Source organism: Oncorhynchus keta, chromosome 2 (genome assembly GCF_023373465.1).
Source record: "Oncorhynchus keta strain PuntledgeMale-10-30-2019 chromosome 2, Oket_V2, whole genome shotgun sequence".
NCBI lineage: Eukaryota > Metazoa > Chordata > Actinopteri > Salmoniformes > Salmonidae > Oncorhynchus > Oncorhynchus keta.
Window position 1 is genome coordinate 73,193,663 of NC_068422.1, and position 17,828 is coordinate 73,211,490.

A 17,828-nucleotide genomic window follows, 5' to 3' on the forward strand; every position below is an offset into this window, starting at 1 on the left:
TACTGGCAGTTCCACCCCTACCCACTTCTTCTGCAGTTTACTGGCAGTTCCACCCCTACCCACTTCTTCTGCAGTTTACTGGCAGTTCCACCCCTACCCACTTCTTCTGCAGTTTACTGGCAGATCCAGCCCTCTCTCTCTCTCTCTCTTCCCCCCACTCTCGCGCTCTCTGGCTGATGTCTACCATTCATCCCCATTAGTGATCCTGTGTCTTCTCCTCACCCCTAATTCCTTTACATTGGCCTAAGTGACTGTTACTTACCTGCCTCTGTCGTCCCTTCGTCCATAATTCCCTTCCATTGGCCTAACTGTTATTTACTGAGCTGGAAGCCTGGGCCTGCTCTGTGGTTTTCCTCATAATGTTCTGAATGATAAGGATGGGCGTAGTGTCTGCTACTGAGAGACATTGGTTTGATAAGACTATGGAACTATGTACTTGAATATGCCTTTTGTATACAGACTTTAGACTGACACATGCACAGTTGTGTTTGAGTTTCCACTGAATGTGCCTCTGTGTGTGCAACACAGCCAACAGTATGATGTATGATGTATGATGTACCTCTGCTTATTTACATGTGACTATTCTATTTCATGGTAGGCCTGTGTGTATTTATAAACCAGCTCTATTTATCTCCTCACCTCAATCGATCTCTGTCTGTTAAGGTAGTCCAGAATAGGGGCTCATTTATTGTACTTTGTCCCTCTGTCATGGACAACAGCCTCATCTCCTGTGGTTTGATGCCTCAGCAGGCAACATACTGGTGCCTCCACGCTCCTGGCAGATAACCATCAACAACATTATAGTGAAAACATTTTTTTCCCGTTTCGATCACATGTTTTAGAAGTGTTTGAAATAGATATCCATTAAAATATCAATAATAAAAGGTTTACTTTGACAATATATATTCACCATATGAATTGATATTGAACATCTTTGTAAACCATTTTGAAACGATGTTCATAGACCAAGTATACAATATTGCCTGTGAACATCTCTGTTACTCTGAGTGATTTGCTAGGTGGTGTGCTGGTTTGATTTATTTAAGATTTAATTTGATTTTTTTCAGGACATCCCTCATCCCCTCGTACCCCTCCTCCATCCCACATTGGCCCACTCCCTTTTGGCTGACACATGGAAATGTCCCACACTCCAAAAACATGATCTGCATTCAATATGGGTTTTGTATTAGGTTGAAAACTCCGGGGCTGGACTTGGAAAGACTAACCTTGGACTAAGAGGAAGGAAATGGCAGATGGATTTGAGGCGAAGTTATTAAATGACTAGAGGAGAGATGTGTGTTTATAAAGTGTTCACTTTAAATGTGTGTGAAACATGTGATTTACACACATACTGTATGAGAGGAGCGGTATGGAAATTATGGAACACATTTTACCTTTCTTTATTTGTGGTTTCTTCTCTCATCTCTTCTTCTTGTGATTCCCTGTCATTATTCCTGTCCCTGTCTTATCTGTGTAAGTTAATAGTTAGAGAAATGGAGTTGGATTTCTTGATGATGTCTATTTAATCTATTTTTGATTAATTTGTTTATCAGGCCTGTAACAAAACCTCCACATGCTTGGTTAGTCAAATTATCGAACCTCTGCGTTCTTCAGAGGACAACACCGAGCAGCCAACCAGTATTAACATGCAAGAAAATTACATCCAAGCCCAGTGATCAATACTGATTATCTTCTCCATATAACTGAAGTGGTGACGATGTGGGATAGAGAATACATAAACTACAAGCTGGATTGTAACATATGCTGTATTTACACAATTCTAAGTAACGCTTTAGGGCTTTGTCCAAATAGCATTATCATACGGCGTAGCACACGCACACACACACACACGCACACACACACACACGCGCACGCGCACGCGCACACGCACACGCACACACACACACACACACACACACACACACACACACACACACACACACACACACACACACACACACACACACACACACACACACACACACACACACACACACACACACACACACACACACACACACACACACACACACACACACACAACACACACACACACACACACACACACACACACACACACACATACACACACACACACACTGGGTGGTGGAGGAGTATTGATGGTGGTGATAAAGATATGTAATAATATCATAAAGAGAGAGAAGACAAGGTGCTATAAGTGGAAATAGGCTAGACAGTGTAACCAGTAATCAGAGCAGTGGGGTGAAAAACTACATGGGATGGCAGGTGTGTGTGAGTGAGAGACAGAGAGTACGTGGTGGATAAAGGGTGGAGGTTGTGAAGTCTAAGGAGGAGAGGATGTTGGAGAGAACAGGAGGAGGAGGGGAGGGGCTAGAGGTCACCTCTGAAGGGGACAGGGCCTTTGTAGACTGATTACAAACTGTATGTCTCAATTTGTCATGACAACACCATGAACTTTAATTCAGCTGGGGTAACTTCAGTGTCATGGGATGGAATATAAAGCTCCCATGGGTTAATGTTGTCTCCCTCAAAATATATCATGTAGAGAACAAAATGTTGAGGCCGAATAAAAACGTACCACGATGTACTGATGTTTCCCATACATATAGTGGAACTCTCAACAGCTCCTTCTCTTCATCTTCTCTCCATCACTCCCTCTCTCCATCACTCCTTCTCTCCATCCTGTGGTGTGGTAGGTTGGGTTTTAGCTCATTGTGTTGTGGAGAGTCTGACTGTGGACCTGTTCCACTGCAGCCATTCAGTGTTTTTTTTGTAAAGTTCCATTTCCTCCCTGAGATCCAAGAGTGTCAAGACCCTGGCACTGGAGAGACGTCTTTTTTAAAGACATATTATATAAGAACATGATCCACTTGTCCAACATGGCTTCATGGAAGAGGTTTTGGCCTTAACATATCCGGCTCATGTAACCTTCTATAATGCTCTTTATTTCATAATGAATGCAAGACAAATAGTTTTAAAGGTTGAGATTTTGAAGTGGACATAACGCATTATCACATTTTAAATGTGAACTAACGAGACTAATAATCATTAGCGGTGTAATGGTTCACCAAACCCACAGTTCGGTACTTATTGCGGTTTTGGGGTCATGGTTCGGTTTCAGTACAGTGGGAAAATGAAATGCCAACATTAACTGTAGTTAGTTTGGGATTATTGAAGAAAATGGAAGGTGTTGGTATTCCTGATTCCATAAGATCATGAGTCATATAATCCCTGATGAGAGTCCAACCAGGAATAACAACACTTTATATTTTCTTCAATGAAAACACATTGAACACTCATCAACAACAGTAAGATAAAGTGCAATATGCGTGTGCCATCAGTATGGAACATGGCTCAGACCTGTATAGACCTATCCTGCTTTCTTACAAAGAGAATATGCACACTTGTGTGACTCTCATAAAGGGGGCGTGTCTGTAACACTGTACCTCTAGTTTCCCCCTCCAGGGTAATGTGATGGACTGTCACTGATAAGTAGCTCTCTGTAGCCCTGCTGGTCCATCCATCTGCAGCAAGCGCAACTCAGGGTGCGTTGGCCAATTCATTGACATCTTTGGCTTTAGCTTGCGTAGAGCGGGTACTACGTGTTAGCTGTAATGGGTGTTCGAGCACTTTCACGAGGTGCTGTCACCCACTATTCTTCTCAACCACTGAGAATGGGCGCATATCCGCGGCTATAAACATACCTATCACTCTTGTAATTTCTTTGGCCCAGTCACAATCGGCTGCAAAGGACTGCTTGACTGCAGAAGGGAGAAGAGGTCATGTTGTTTTTATGCGTTTCTGTCTTGTTCCGGTGGCAGGAATACTGGGATGATGGTTTATGGATGGTTGTTGTCCTTGATGATCTTTATGGCCTTCCTGTAACATCGGGTGGTGTAGGTGTCCTGGAGGGCAGGTCCTTTGCCCCCGGTGATGCATTGTGCAGACCTCACTACCCTCTGGAGAGCCTTACGGTTGTGGGCGGAGCAGTTGCCGTACCAGGCGGTGATACAGCCCGCCAGGCTGCTCTCGATTGTGCATCTGTAGAAGTTTGTGAGTGCTTTTGGTGACAAGCCGAATTTCTTCAGCCTCCTGAGGTTGAAGAGGCGCTGCTGCGCCTTCTTCACGATGCTGTCTGTGTGAGTGGACCAATTCAGTTTGTCTGTGATGTGTATGCCGAGGAACTTAAAACTTACTACCCTCTCCACTACTGTTCCATCGATGTGGATAGGGGGGTGTTCCCTCTGCTGTTTCCTAAAGTCCACAATCTTTTCCTTAGTTTTGTTGACGTTGAGTGTGAGGTTATTTTCCTGACAAAAACTCAGAGGGCCCTCACGTCCTCCCTGTAGGCCGTCTCGTCGTTGTTGGTAATCAAGCCTACCACTGTTGTGTCGTCCGCAAACTTGATGATTGAGTTGGAGGCATGCATGGCCACATAGTCGTGGGTGAACAGGGAGTACAGTAGAGGGCTCAGAACGCACCCTTGTGGGGCCCCAGTGTTGAGGATCAGCGGGGTGGAGATGTTGTTGCCTACCCTCACCACCTGGGGGCGGCCCGTCAGGAAGTCCAGCACCCAGTTGCACAGAGCGGGGTCGAGACCCAGGGTCTCGAGCTTGATGACGAGCTTGGAGGGTACTATGGTGTTGAATGCCGAGCTGTAGTCGATGAACAGCATTCTCACATAGGTATTCCTCTTGTCCAGATGGGTTAGGGCAGTGTGCAGTGTGGTTGAGATCTGTGTGTTATCATGATGCTCTGAGGACCACACCTTTTCTTTAAACTGTACTGAGGACAACATTTCAGTCTGGTGTTAATACCTAATGGCCAGAGTCAGAGATACATCCAGAGCATTATATAATATCACATTTCACAAGGCGTAAGCCCTGATCGCCAGGCGCCAGATTTCTATGCCAGTGGTGAGAAATCCTGTTTGGTTCAATGACCGTACTGATGAACATGGGAGAAGAGGGACAGCCCAGAGTCGTCCCGTCATGACTTCGGCATGTCTTGCTTATGTAAGGGAACCACCACAGAGTAGCCAATGAGCGTAATGTGGGCACTGTGGGCATTAACAGTAAGCAGATGTGCATGGTGGAAAAACACTGTTGTGTCAGTTTAAGTCAGGATACAATTTGATGCTTAGGCATGACTGTCAATTCATCTTGCTTATAGTCACATGTTAAGTCCGCAAAGTGAGCAAGGCTGTTTGTCATTTCACCGTTGAAGATTACAGGCCTCACTCTTGTCAACTACTCACAGAAGTATCAGACTGTGGCCCTTTATCCAGGATCATTCCCTCTCAGTCTTAAGTGTACAACAGGGTTATGTTAGGAGTGTCCTCACTGGTGCAACATGAAACAACTCTAAACCAAGTGGGATGGACAACAATGGTCAATGGCCTGTCCTCCATACAGAAGCCAAGGTGGGTTAAGTCAAGTAGGTAAATGAGGGGATCATCCAGTGGATGAGAGGGGCAGCCTGTGTGATTGGAGAGTTAATGGGAACCAGATGTCAGCCATAGCTGAAGGCCCTAATATCTCCCCCTCTGAGATCAGGCAAACATTAACACCTCATCATGCAGTGTTAATGTGGCTCAAATAGAATGACTAACACGGAGACACGAAGACAGGCAGGCTAACAGCAGCCATGGCACTCAGGCCTGGGTTAGTGTACTGTGTGTAGGGACAGGAGTTGGTCCTAGTCATATGACTAAGGCCCAGAGTTATTTCCGGTCAACTCACATTGTCAGTAAAAACCTGGAACTAGCTGTTTTCCCTTTTCAGGATGATCAACAAGTAAATATAGGCCTTGCACTCTATACAACAGAGTAAGATTCTCTTGACCTTGCTTGACCTCTGTTGAACTACTGACCCCATTCACTTTATGTTAGTATTGTCACTGACAGGCTTACCATAAAATGTCATTACAGCTATTAGAAATAAATAGATTAATCAATTCCATAATAGTAAAACCAAGACGACCACAATATATCTCTTTGAGGTAAGGTTTATTTTTATTAAGGAAAGTAAGTTTTACGACTGCACACTACTCAAATCAAATCAAATCAAATTTTATTTGTCACATACACATGGTTAGTAGATGTTAGTGCGAGTGTAGCGAAATGCTTGTGCTTCTAGTTCCGACAATGCAGTAATAACCAACAAGTAATCTAGCTAACAATTGGAGGGCACTATGGTGTTAAATGCCAAGGTGTAGTCGATGAACTGCATTCTCACACAGGTATTCCTCTTGTGGGCATACACGCACACAAATAATTAAGGGATGTGTCATGAGGGATGTGGGATGTGGGATGTGTCATGAGCAGCTTAACAGCTGACCTCTGATCCCTTCAATCACAGCCAGTTAGGACTTAGAGAAAGAGAGAGGGTCATTGATAAGGCAACACTGAATCAGTTTCCTCTGGAATCAACACATGCCCAGATCCCTTAGCCACAATCTCTGCTTCAGATTGGGAAATGTTTCAAAGAAACAGAGAACCAGTTCAAGGGTCAAAGGTTGAGTCTAGAGAAGAAGAGGACTATTTATTAGTGAAATAATCATTGTCTCTGTCTGCTACACCTCTTCCAGGTCTTATTTGAAAGGGAGGTTGTTGTCAATAATAATATTAGTCATATGTGTTTTATATACGCATGATTGTTTGTAGCAGTGTGGTTATAAATGACCGGTTCTTAGCGCACATTTGAGCACACACCCATCCATAACCAGCATGATGAATAGATATTTGCTCATATTTCACCCAACAGGGAGACATAGAGAACAGCTCACGCTATCCCTGTAATAGCAAATGTGAATGATGGTGTTGAAATGTTGCCTGTTGGCTAGAGAATATGAGTTATGAAGGCCTGGAAGTCTCTCCTCACTCCAGGGAAGTGGAGGGATTCAGGAATACTTTGACATACATGAAATTGGCCGCTGTAACATTCATTTCAATGGATGAATGAGGGGAGGAAGATGTTGAATATGAGTTTCTATTCTGTTGGCCTGTGAAGACTCCATTTTGCTTCGATTGCTTGTACAAGAGCATGTCGAGAGTTGAGATGTTTTAACAGTATGTTTGTAACACAGGTCTGTGTTTACCCAGCAGTGAAATATGTTGTGCCACATTTCTCAGGCAAAGTCTTGACGAGAACAATTGTCCTGTACAATGTATTTTACTCAATTTGCTTTGTTATAGGAGTACGGCCGTGCCATTATCTACCTTCAAAATGTACTTGGTCACAGAATGATACTATGGCAATATCTGCCTATGAAGTGATTGGTTACAGTTGCCAGGTCGCAATTGTAAATGAGAACTTGTTCTCAACTTGCCTACCTGGTTAAATAAAGGTGAAATAAAATAAATAAATAAACCGTTTGAGTCTGTGACATTATCTACCTGAGGCTTGTCACCTGCTGGTGGGAGGGAGAGAGGGAGGGAGGGAGGGAGGGAGGGGGAGGGAGGGAGGGAGGGGGAGGGGGGGAGGAGGGGGGAGGGGGGGAGGGAGGGAGGGGGGGGAGAGGGATGGAGGAGGGGGGGAGGGAGGGGGGGAGGGAGGGAGGGAGGGGGGAGGGGGGGAGGGAGGGAGGGAGGAGGGGGAGCGAGGAGGGGAGGGGGAGAGGGATGGAGGAGGGGAGGGAGAGAGGGAGGGAGGAGGGGGAGGGGGAGCTTTGACCTTTTGCAAGTCAGATTACTTTCTATGTGTACTATACAGTAATGTCGTTATTCTAGAATGTTCCCCACACATTTACAAATATTAGTCTTTAGCCGAGGGAGCGGTACTGTTGGCTTTGGTAGAGAAATTTCCTTCCTTGACAAACAAAATCATTTCACTGTGCTTGTTTTTATTTGGATGTGACTTGAGTTTAAAAAAAAAAAAATATGAGTTAATCATATATGTTTCAGTCTCATGAAATGGCTAACTTTCAAATTTGCTTGGCAAGAGCTTTTTACTTTATTACCACAAGGTCTTTGAAAAACTACATACGAACTCAGATTTATTTGATGAGGAATTCATGGTGTGGGAAAGTTGCCAAGAAGTTAATTAAATCAACAAAACAAACTACTACAAAAACTGTTTCAAATGTGTATGCTATTTTGCTGTGAAAGTGGTACCGTGTCACACCCTGATCTGTTTCACATGTCTTTGTGATTGTCTCCACCCTCCTTCAGGTGTCATCCACCTTCCCCATTATCCCCTGTGTATTTATACCTGTGTTCTCTGTTTGTCTGTTGCCAGTTCGTCTTGTTTGTCAAGTCAACCAGCATCTTTGTGTCTCAGCTCTTGCTTTTCCCAGTCTCTCTTTTTCTCGCCCTCCAGGTTTTGACCCACGTCTGCCCTGACTCTGAGCCTGCTTGCCTGACCACTCTGGCTGCCCCTGAACCTGAGCCTGCCTGCCAATCTGTACCTTTGCCCCACCTCTGTATTATTGACCTCTGCCTACCCTGACCCCGAGCCTGACTGCCGTCCAGTACTGTTGCCCCACCTCTGTATTATTGACCTCTGCCTACCCTGACCCCGAGCCTGACTGCCGTCCAGTACCATTGCCCCACCTCTAGTTTAATGACCCCTGCCTGCCTTGACCCCGAGCCTGACTGCCGTCCAGTACCGTTGCCCCACCTCTAGTTTACTGACCCCTGCCTGCCTTGACCCCGAGCCTGCCTGCCGTCCAGTACCGTTGCCCCACCTCTAGTTTAATGACCCCTGCCTGCCTTGACCCTGAGCCTGACTGCCGTCCAGTACCGTTGCCCCACCTCTAGTTTACTGACCCCTGCCTGCCTTGACCCTGAGCCTGCCTGCCGTCCAGTACCGTTGCCCCACCTCTAGTTTAATGACCCCTGCCTGCCTTGACCCTGAGCCTGCCTGCCGTCCAGTACCGTTGCCCCACCTCTAGTTTAATGACCCCTGCCTGCCTTGACCCTGAGCCTGACTGCCGTCCAGTACCGTTGCCCCACCTCTAGTTTCATGACCCCTGCCTGCCTTGACCCCGAGCCTGCCCTCCGTCCAGTACCGTTGCCCCACCTCTAGTTTAATGACCCCTGCCTGCCTTGACCCTGAGCCTGACTGCCGTCCAGTACCGTTGCACCACCTCTAGTTTAATGACCCCTGCCTGCCTTGACCCCGAGCCTGACTGCCGTCCAGTACCGTTGCCCCACCTCTAGTTTACTGACCCCTGCCTGCCTTGACCCCGAGCCTGCCTGCCGTCCAGTACCGTTGCCCCACCTCTAGTTTAATGACCCCTGCCTGCCTTGACCCCGAGCCTGCCTGCCGTCCAGTACCGTTGCCCCACCTCTAGTTTAATGACCCCTGCCTGCCTTGACCCTGAGCCTGACTGCCGTCCAGTACCGTTGCCCCACCTCTAGTTTAATGACCCCTGCCTGCTTTGAACCCTGAGCCTGACTGCCGTCCAGTACCGTTGCCCCACCTCTAGTTTAATGACCCCTGCCTGCCTTGACCCTGAGCCTGACTGCCGTCCAGTACCGTTGCCCCACCTCTAGTTTACTGACCCCTGCCTGCCTTGACCCCGAGCCTGCCTGCCGCCCGGTACCGTTGCCCCACCTCTGTATTATTGACCTCTGCCTACCCTGACCCCGAGCCTGCCTGCCGTCCGGTACCGTTGCCCCACCTCTGTATTATTGACCTCTGCCTACCCTGACCCCGAGCCTGCCTGCCGTCCGGTACTGTTGCCCCACCTCTGTATTATTGACCTCTGCCTACCCTGACCCCGAGCCTGACTGCCATCCGGTACCGTTGCCCCACCTCTAGTTTAATGACCCCTGCCTGCCTTGACCCTGAGCCTTACTGCCGTCCAGTACCGTCGCCCCACCTCTAGTTTAATGACCCCTGCCTGCCTTGACCCTGAGCCTGCCTGCCGTCCAGTACCGTTGCCCCACCTCTAGTTTAATGACCCCTGCCTGCCTTGACCCCGAGCCTGCCTGCCGCCCGGTACCGTTGCCCCACCTCTGTATTTTTGACCTCTGCCTACCCTGACCCCGAGCCTGACTGCCGTCCAGTACCGTTTCACCACCTCTAGTTTAATGACCCCTGCCTGCCTTGACCCTGAGCCTGCCTGCCGTCCAGTACCGTTGCCCCACCTCTAGTTTAATGACCTCTGCCTACCCTGACCCCGAGCCTGCCTGCCGTCCGGTACCATTGCCCCACCTCTAGTTTAAAGACCCCTGCCTGCCTTGACCCTGAGCCTGCCTGCCGTCCAGTACCGTTGCCCCACCTCTAGTTTAATGACCCCTGCCTGCCTTGACACCGAGCCTGCCTGCCGCCCGGTACCGTTGCCCCACCTCTGTATTATTGACCTCTGCCTACCCTGACCCCGAGCCTGCCTGACGTCCGGTACCGTTGCCCCACCTCTGTATTATTGACCTCTGCCTACCCTGACCCCGAGCCTGACTGCCATCCAGTACCGTTGCCCCACCTCTGTATTTTTGACCTCTGCCTACCCTGACCCCGAGCATGACTGTCGTCCAGTACCGTTTCCCCACCTCTAGTGTAATGACCCCTGCCTGCCTTGACCCTGAGCCTGCCTGCCGTCCAGTACCGTTGCCCCACCTCTAGTTTAATGACCCCTGCCTGCCTTGACCCTGAGCCTGACTGCCGTCCAGTACCGTTGCCCCACCTCTCGTTTAATGACCCATGCCTGCCTTGACCCTGAGCCTGACTGCCGTCCAGTACCGTTGCCCCACCTCTAGTTTAATGACCCCTGCCTGCCTTGACCCTGAGCCTGACTGCCGTCCAGTACCGTTGCCCCACCTCTCGTTTAATGACCCCTGCCTGCCTTGACCCTGAGCCTGACTGCCGTCCAGTACCGTTGCCCCACCTCTAGTTTACTGACCCCTGCCTGCCTTGACCCCGAGCCTGCCTGCCGTCCGGTACCGTTGCCCCACCTCTAGTTTAATGACCCCTGCCTGCCTTGACCCTGAGCCTGCCTGCCGTCCAGTACCGTTGCCCGACCTCTAGTTTAATGACCCCTGCCTGCCTTGACCCTGAGCCTGACTGCTGTCCAGTACCGTTGCCCCACCTCTAGTTTAATGACCCCTGCCTGCCTTGACCCTGAGCCTGACTGCCGTCCAGTACCGTTGCCCCACCTCTCGTTTAATGACCCCTGCCTGCCTTGACCCTGAGCCTGACTGCCGTCCAGTACCGTTGCCCCACCTCTAGTTTACTGACCCCTGCCTGCCTTGACCCCGAGCCTGCCTGCCGTCCGGTACCGTTGCCCCACCTCTAGTTTAATGACCCCTGCCTGCCTTGACCCTGAGCCTGCCTGCCGTCCAGTACCGTTGCCCGACCTCTAGTTTAATGACCCCTGCCTGCCTTGACCCTGAGCCTGACTGCTGTCCAGTACCGTTGCCCCACCTCTAGTTTACTGACCCCTGCCTGCCTTGACCCCGAGCCTGCCTGCCGTCCGGTACCGTTGCCCCACCTCTAGTTTAATGACCCCTGCCTGCCTTGACCCTGAGCCTGCCTGCCGTCCAGTACCGTTGCCCCACCTCTAGTTTAATGACCCCTGCCTGCCTTGACCCTGAGCCTGACTGCAGTCCAGTACCGTTGCCCCACCTCTAGTTTAATGACCCCTGCCTGCCTTGACCCTGAGCCTGCCTGCCGTCCAGTACCGTTGCCCCACCTCTAGTTTAATGACCTCTGCCTACCCTGACCCCGAGCCTGCCTGCCGTCCGGTACCATTGCCCCACCTCTAGTTTAAAGACCCCTGCCTACCTTGACCTGTCCCTGTTGGATTATTAAACCATTGTTCATTCGATGTTGTCTGCGTCTGGGTCTTACCTTCACACCTGATAGTACTGTACAATCATCTATATTGGCAGGTCAAAAGTGCATTCATCCTTTGTTAGCTGTAAAACAGAATGCATAATGGTGCATGGCTGCGTAATAACATTGGGAGAATGTGTTTACATTTCAGTAAACATTAAAACAAATATCATTACTGTAACGGCGTTCGTTCGTCGAAAGAGAGTCGGACCGAAATGCAGCATTGTTGTTACTCATGTTCTTTAACCTGTTACTCCTATCCCCTACTTTTTCGAACATTCTGTTAAAAATCGCGCAACATTTCAGTGCCCTGCTACTCATGCCAGGAATATAGTATATGCATATGATTAGTATGTGTGGATAGAAAACACTCAGACGTTTATAAAACTGGTTAAATCACGGCTGTGACTATAACAGAACGTGCGTTTCATCTAAAAGTGCAGGAAAATCTGATCACTGAAAATATATCCATGCGCCACTTCAACCCATTGTTAAACGTGATCCACATTAAATGGGGCCGAGGTTGAAATACCTACAGCTTCCACACGATGTCAGCAGTCTTGTCATTTGCCTACGATTTGTTTCTTGGTCAAACAGACACAAGGCAGCGCAGTTCTTCCGGTCTCCAACCGGATATTTTGGTTGAGATTTACCCGGACATTATTTCCAGACGTACAGCTATAGAATATACATCGCCTCGTGATCAATTTGATCGCTTATTAACGTTTACTAATACCTAAAGTTGCATTACAAAAGTATTTCGAAGTGTTTTGTGAAAGTTTATCGTCGACTTTTTTAATTAAAAAAATGACGTTACGTTATAAAACGCTATTTTTTTCGTTGATCACACAGTCTTCATAGATCGATATCTAGGCTATATATGGACCGATTTAATCGAAAAAAAGACCCAATAGTGATGTTTATGGGACATCTAGGAGTGCCAACAAAGAAGATGGTCAAAGGTAATGAATGTTTTATATTTTATTTGTGCGTTTTGTGTAGCGCCGACTATGCTAATTATCTTGTTTACGTCCCCTGCGGGTCTTTTGGGGTGTTACATGCTATCAGATAATAGCTTCTCATGCTTGTGTAAATCATTTAAAAAATCTGACTTGTTGCCTGGATTCACAACGAGTTTTCAGTACCCTGCATGTGTATTTTAATGAACGTTTGAGTTTTAACGAGTGCTATTAGCATTTAGCATAGTGCATTTGCATTTCCAGATGTCTAGATGGGACGCCTGCGTGTCAGGTAGGAGCAAGAGGTTAATGAATGATCGCGATACATGAAATAACTAAATAAATACAAAAAACAACAAACAGAACGTGAAACCTAATTACAGCCTATCTGGTGAACACTACACAGAGACAGGAACAATCACCCACGAAATACACAGTGAAACCCCGGCTACCTAAATACAGTTCCCAATCAGAGACAACGAGAATCACCTGACTCTGATTGAGAACCGCCTCAGGCAGCCAACCTAAGCTACACCCCTACTCAGCCACAATCCCAATAACTACAAAACCCCAATACGAAACACAACATATTAAACCCATGTCACACCCTGGCCTGACCAAATATATAACGAAAACACAAAACACTATGACCAAGGCGTGACAATTACAGTTGTTTTGGATTGCTTATACACTAAAATTAAAAGTAGTACACTATTAGCAAAGCCTTACACTCAAGAAGCAAAACATCAGCCCATATTTGCACAACTATAAGCACCTTGTCGACCTGACACTTGCTGCAAAACTCTACACACAGTGATTTGCAAAAAACACAAAACACACTTAACATACATTACACACAAAAATCTATCATGAAGTCACGTCCTTGCAATACCAAAGCGCTGACTGTCAAATTACCACACCGTCCAACCAATTGGTTCAACACAGTCATCAGGTGTGCAAACACTTGTTTGCTTAATTGTAGACACACCAATCAGGTGTATGAGCACTATAAAAAGCAGCAGGTGAGTTCATCGGTCTTCAAGCACAATGGAAAGAGTCAGAGAAAGAGTAAGACGAGGAGGAGGATGAGGACGACGACGAGGAGAACGAGGAGAACGAGGAGAACGAGGAGGACGAGGAGAACGAGGAGGACGAGGAGAACGAGGAGGATGAGGAGAACGAGGAGGACGAGGAGGAGGAGGAAGGGGAGGAAAGACAAGAAGACAAGAAGGTGCTCAAAGAAGACCGAATCTGACAAATGAGATCCGCGCAACACTGGTTGACCACGTTGTCAACCACGGCCTGACGCTGAGGGAGGCTGGACTGCGAGTACAGCCAAATCTAAGCCGATATACAGTGGCAAGTGTGATGAGAACATTTAGACTGGAAAATAGGTATTGTAAAAATATCATCATATCAAAAACATCTGCACGTTTTCAGTAACTGCTTACAGTACTGTATTCTATGCACTATCAGCACTTCTGTTACCTTTTCCTGTGAAATTACTGTACTATTCTGTACTGTTTTTTTTCTACATAGGATTGAGAAACAACAAGGGGGAAGGCCTCCTAAGTTCACAGAACACCAAGAGAGGGAGATAGTAAACATAGTTTTGAGCAACAATGCTATAACACTCAAGCAGCTCCAAGCTAACATTGTCAATAACCACGCCATTTTCAACGATATCCATCAGGTCTCAACATCAACACTGCCACGCATCCTAAAAAAAACATATTCAAATTAAGCAAATTTATCGAGTGCCTTTCGAGCGCAATTCCGAAAGGGTGAAACGACTGCGGCATGATTATGCAGAGGTATTGTGATGGCCCTGAATTTTTCTGAACCGTCTCAGTGCAGCTCCTTCCAATAGGGCGCTTTCCCTTTAATTCCTAATTAAATAGCCAGCATCAGCTGCGCAAAAGTGGGGTTGTGATGGAGACGTGACTGCAGATGTGTTCAACCCTCAGTTCCCGAAGCTTCTCTATTCCGTTTGTTTTGTAGCCTAAGAGAGTTTACCCAGGATCGGATCCACTCTTTGCGTCCGTGGACTACACCTCTCTGTTCTTCGTGGCCTTTCTCCGCTGGAGATCTATTGGCGGATTGGATTGTCTGACTGACCGACTGACTACAACCTTTTTGTATACGGTATTTCATTTGTTTTGATGTGAGGTATACTGTGATGATTTATGTAGTTAGTTGTAGTTGAGGACTTAGTAAGAGTTGATACGTTTTAAAGTTCTGTGGTAAAATTATTGTTATATTGATTGTATGTTTAGTACTGGGTTTACGCTACACTGAATGAACGGACAAACATTGTGTGACAAAAGTCACTTGAGTTCACTGAACTCCTTTACCGGGCTGGACTCTTTTTAGGCCCGAGGTACAGGACGTTTCTGGAGGAACCAGAACTCATTGTGATATTATTATATGTGTGTGTGTAATCATTGTTGTTGCTAATACAACCCACGCAACAGAATATAGTTGTTTTTTAAGTTCTTTCCAATGTTTTAAGGGTTTATGAAAAGTTTATTTCCATCCTGACTTTTACACAAGTCCTTTGTATTGGTGTAGACTTGACGGACCAGATGGGACTCATTCCCACCCAAACTAAAAGGAGAAACCAATGTTTTCTCTGGTAGGCACAACCTACCTGGCACCCCTATAAATAATAACCTCAAGTCAAAACCGTTACAGTATGTATTCATTTTAGCAGTGTGATCTTGCATACTGTCTCATCTTTTACTGTACTGTAATATGTATACTAGATCTATACTGAACTACACAATTTTGCCTGACACTGTTTTTCAGAGAGTTTTACGAATGGATGGAGAGGAGATCCAGCATGAGATCATTTACGTAGATGAGGCTGGGTTCAACCTGACAAGAACACGAAGGAGGGGAAGAAACATTATTGGCCACAGGGCTATAGTCAATGTCCCAGGGCAACGTGGGGGTAATATAACACTCTGTGCAGCCATTACACAGAATGGGGTCCTCCAAAGCCATGCCCATATGGGCCCTTACAACACAGCACTCATACTTACATTCTTGGACCAATTGCACAACATAACAGCAGCAAATCAAATCGATCATATGCAATACATTGTTGTCTGGGACAATGTGTCTTTCCACCGCTCTGCTCTGGTTCAGAACTGGTTTCAGCAACATCCACATTTCACCATCCTATATCTTCCACCATACTCTCCATTCCTCAACCCTATAGAAGAGTTTTTCTCGGCATGGCGGTGGAAGGTATATGATCTCCACCTCCAGGCTGAGCTACCCCTCATCCAAGCCATGGAGGAGGCCTGTGACCAGATGGAGGTAGCAGCAATGCAAGGATGGATTTGTCATTCAAGACATTTCTTTCCAAGGTGTCTTGGTAATGACAACATTGCCTGTGATGTTGATGAAATTCTCTGGCCAGATCCAGCTAGGCGAAGAGACAATGTCTAGTTATTTAAAAATAAAAAAAATGTGAACTTACAATACGTAAAGTGACGTTTGGTTACAGTATTATGAATCTCCATGTCAACATTTTGGGCGTGTTGAGAAATAAATGAGTTTCTTCAGTCTGCAACATTGGTCTTGTGTAGTGTTTGGTGAACTTACATTATATTTGCACTTGGTTGATAGTAGCCTACTCTAATCACAGGGAAGTAGAAGTGCTGAAAGTGTTTTAGGTTGATCACAGCAGAGTGTAACTCGTGCAAACAGAGTATAGTAATGTGAAACGTGTGTTTCATATGGTAACAAAGTGTGGTTTTTAAAAAGAAGTGTATCGTTTTTACAAGAGTGTTTAATTTTGCAAAGGATATGTAGTGTTTTGCTAATTGGGTGTGTGGTTGTGCTAATTGTGTGTAGTGTTTTGAAAACATGGGCCCTGTTTTGAAAATCGTGCTTAAGCAACCAAAAAAAACTGTAATACACAATCCAAACATACACTTAAGTTTATTCACATTCAATAAAGCATCTCTCTGCTGAGAGGACATGTAGAGAACATGTAGAGTGTACAGTTGTTTAGACAGCAGAGTCTTTGATGTAGCCCACCTGGACCCCTGTGTTTGACTGTTTCTTAGGGTCAGGTGTTTGTCAGCTGGACTTCCTCAGGAAACAGGAAACGACCACTGGTCTCAGGGGAGAGTACCCAGGGCATCAGGAAGTACAGCATGAACCACAAACACATACACACACACACACTCATCTGGATTACTTGACCAGTATAGTGAGAGGTACAGGAGAGGGTGGGCTGCAGACTGACAGGTTTTGGCAGGGTTGGCTGTGTTTCTGGCATGGCCGTAGCCCACAGGTACAGTATAGTTCAGTACAGGCCCAGGGCATGGCGAGTAGAGGAGAGGGAGTCAGACGTCTGTTTACACAGCTGCACTCTGGAGCTTTGGACACTTGGACAGCACACCAGGCCACGGTGCTCAGGTGTGTGTGTGTGTGTGGTAGGGATGTGGAAAATCGAACATTTTTCTCAATGTTTAGACGGAATTTATTTGAATCAGTTTTCTATTAAAACGATAAAAATAATTCTTAAAATTCCATGTGAATTCACAATGCAGCTGTGCTGCTGCCAGCAACGGTTTGGGTCTCACAGAGCGTCCCTTTCAGATGGTTAAGCATTGCACATTCACTACCAACGTTGTACCTCAATTCCACCTCACAATGTTTGCATTTCCTTCTCATTTATCTTCTCAAAGTACTGCCATACAGGACTTCACTGATGTCGCTTGCCTATCTCTGACGATGATGGTGATGGTGGAGAGTCGACTCCAAAATAATTGATTCCTCTACTCCTTGCCCATCGACTCCCTGTGTCCACTCCCATTTCTGAGTGTCAAGATTAACGGAATCAACTCCTAAGATTCAGATTCAGGGAGGAACAACAAACAGATCCAGACAGGGAGGGACAACAAACAGATCCAGACTTGGAGGACAACAAACAGATCCCTCCCTGACTGGAGTTTGGATGGACAACCATCCCTGTCTGGATCTGTTTGTTGTCAGACAGGGAGGGACAACAAATGTCTGGATCCAGACAGGGAGGGATCTGTTTGTTGTCCCTCCCTGTCTGGATCTGTTTGTTGATCCCTGACTGGAGGGA

The 17,828-nt window shown here is 46.7% G+C and overlaps 1 long non-coding RNA gene across 1 annotated transcript; it reads right to left on the reverse strand.

Moving 5' to 3' along the window:
• Nucleotides 1–9,668: 9,668 nt before the first annotated feature.
• LOC127909332 (uncharacterized) lies at nucleotides 9,669–10,690 on the reverse strand. Its single transcript, XR_008070800.1, has 3 exons — nucleotides 10,679–10,690; nucleotides 10,545–10,611; nucleotides 9,669–9,740 (listed from the first exon to the last, which is right to left on the reverse strand). It is a non-coding gene; the product is annotated as an uncharacterized LOC127909332 (long non-coding RNA).
• Between the last annotated feature and the right edge of the window lie 7,138 nt (nucleotides 10,691–17,828).